This window comes from Giraffa tippelskirchi, chromosome 11 (assembly GCF_054371585.1).
Source record: "Giraffa tippelskirchi isolate mGirTip1 chromosome 11, T2T-mGirTip1v1.2.pri, whole genome shotgun sequence".
Lineage (NCBI taxonomy): Eukaryota > Metazoa > Chordata > Mammalia > Artiodactyla > Giraffidae > Giraffa > Giraffa tippelskirchi.
The window spans coordinates 66,800,564-66,803,112 of record NC_137285.1 but is presented as its reverse complement, the minus strand read 5'-3'; the positions used below and the strand labels follow the sequence as shown (position 1 = coordinate 66,803,112).

The 2,549-nt window shown below is 45.3% G+C and overlaps 1 pseudogene; it reads right to left on the bottom strand.

Moving 5' to 3' along the window:
• Positions 1-350: 350 nt before the first annotated feature.
• LOC145525335 (large ribosomal subunit protein P1 pseudogene) lies at positions 351-693 on the bottom strand (annotated as a pseudogene).
• Between the last annotated feature and the right edge of the window lie 1,856 nt (positions 694-2,549).

Genomic DNA, 2,549 nt, shown 5'->3' with positions numbered 1-2,549 from the left:
AAGGCAGGTGGGAAAAGGCTTGGTTAGCTGTAATCTGAATGGCACACTGGAACAAGCGCTGAACTGAGGGAAACCTCCCACGCCCTCCACTCCTCATTTTTATTTTTTTTACTTATTTATCATTATTTTTAAACGTTTATTGATTTCCTTGACAGCTGTCGGGTCTTAGCTGCAATGTGCAGGCTCTCTAGTTGTGTCCCACTGGCTACAGAGCTCTGAGTTCGACAGTTGTGTTCCACGGGGCTTAGCTGCCTCCGCGGCATGTGGAATATTAGTTGGCTGATCAGGGATCGAACCATGTCCCTGCACTGGAAGCTGGATGCCTTTTTTTTTTTTTAAAGAGATTTTTATTGAATGTGTTACTAAAGAGGTTTAGTCAAAAAGACCAAAGCCCAAGTCATCATCAGACTCTTTAGATTCTTCTTTCTTTGCTTCTACTTTTTTCTCCTCAGCTGGGGCAGCAGTGGTGGAGGGGGCAGGTCCACCAGCCCCCACAATGCAGATGAGGCTCCGGATATTGACGCTGGCCGAAGCTCTTGCAAACAAGCCTGGCAGAAAATCTCAACATTTACACCAGCTGCTTCAATGAGGGCATTGATCTTATCCTCCGTGACCATCACCTCATTGTTGTGCAGAATGAGGGCCGAGTAGATGCAGGCGCACTCCAAGACCGAGGCCATGGTGCCGGTGAGTGCTGGGGGCGCTGCCAGTTGATGTGAGGACCTCACCCCAAAATGGCCTTAGCTTCCTTGGCAGGACTGAACACCTAACGGCAGCGGAGGAAAGCTGGAAAGTGGATTTTTGTTACCAGTGGGCCACCAGGGAAGTCCCAGTCCTCATTTTTAAGAGTGGGTGATACTGGATCTTGTGGAGACAAGAGTTGCAAGCTCACAGTACGGCAGAAGCAGATCTTGATCTCTCACCATTCATCATCTCTGAGTGGAAACCCCATCCATCCTTTAAGGCTCAATTCAAAAACCATCCCTTCCTCCTTTCTCTTGCACCTCTGAATCTCCACAGGTCACTGAACTCTGAATTTAGAAGAGCAACGGTTTTGTGTTGCTTGTCCTGGTGTCCTATCCTTTTTTCCCTTGTCCGGGGCTGCTTCTCCACTGAGGCCTGCTGGTGCTAGAGGAGAGACCCTTACATCTCCTTCAGGACACTGCTGACGTTTGTGCAGACAGGAAGGCTGTTCTACCTAGAGGGCTGTCTTGCTCCAGAAAAATAATGAAATGTGTCTTGGCCCCATCCCTTTTCCCTTCTTTTCAGTAAATGACCTTCATAAATGTCTCCCTATTCCTATGAACCTGTCCAGGGGCTGAAGGTTTTCCCTCAGAGCATCAAAAAAGGGGAAAAAAAAAAATGAAATCCCGGGATGTATGGGAGACCAGGAGCCAGATGCATTCAGCTCTTCTCTGATTTCCCCTTTGAGTGACAGGTAGTTGCAGACATGGTATGACTGCTCGTGTCTCAGGGCCGCAGCAGTCATGTGTCGTGACTGACAGGGAATTTAAAGGTAATAAAGAAGCATCTGTAATTTTTTCCTATTATTATTATGCTAAAAAAGAACTCATTATGAAATCATGTTTAAATAGAAGATGGTTTATACCTAAAGGAGGAATTAACAGCTCAAAAAAAGAGATGTCTTCTCTTGTCAGTGAGCCTTTGTGAATTTAGAAATCCTGACAAGTGAGTCACTGAAAAGTCCTAAGAGGTAACATTGTTAATCTGTCTCTTCTCCTGAGAAACTATACATGAGAGACTAGAAATAAAAACTTAAGTCCAACACGTATCAAATTTCTGAAGAAACTAGTGGCAGAAGTGTAGCGTAAGGAAATTAGAGAAAGTGAGGTTCACAGAAAGAACGAGACCAGCACTTTACAGGAACAGATCACCTTTAATGAGGCGAGAAGGGGCAGCAGTCAGAATAGTGAGCTGCTGCACTAACCCAAGAAAAGAGGAAGTATATATGTGGAATCTACTGTCTTAAGGGGGCCTGTTCTTCTCCAAGGTTGTTCGGATTAGTTCTCTCTTAAACGGTTAGGGCAAGGAATTCTGGAGATTGGCCAGAGGCTGGGACCTGCTGGGAGCTGGGCGTAATCAACCAGTAATGTGTCCATTTTTTTCTTCGAGTGAGAGAGTTCTTTGTTTTGCATAGAATGGTGGGGAGGACCCCAAGGGGAGTTTTAACTCCAGGCTATTTTGAGCTGTGTAACTTTCCTTCAAGAAAAGTGACAGACAAAAATGAAAATAAAACAAATGAGCAGATCTGATTCCAAGAAATAGTGCTTTAGTTGCTGTAAAGTCCTGGAAAGCAAAGTTGGATTATCACTTCCTTGAGGAATAAGCTGTGTTTTGTTCACCAGTGAATTCCTTGTTTGCTAGGCAGCAGAGAGGAGGCACTCAGTAGATGTCTGATGCATCAAATTATTTGAGGCGCACTTGGTCTAGGAAAGGCCAGGACATGCCTGTGTTCTCTCCCATAGCGAGCATTTCTGAGTCTCTGCCAATCTTTTCTGTTCTGGGCACTTCACACAAAAGCAGATGCC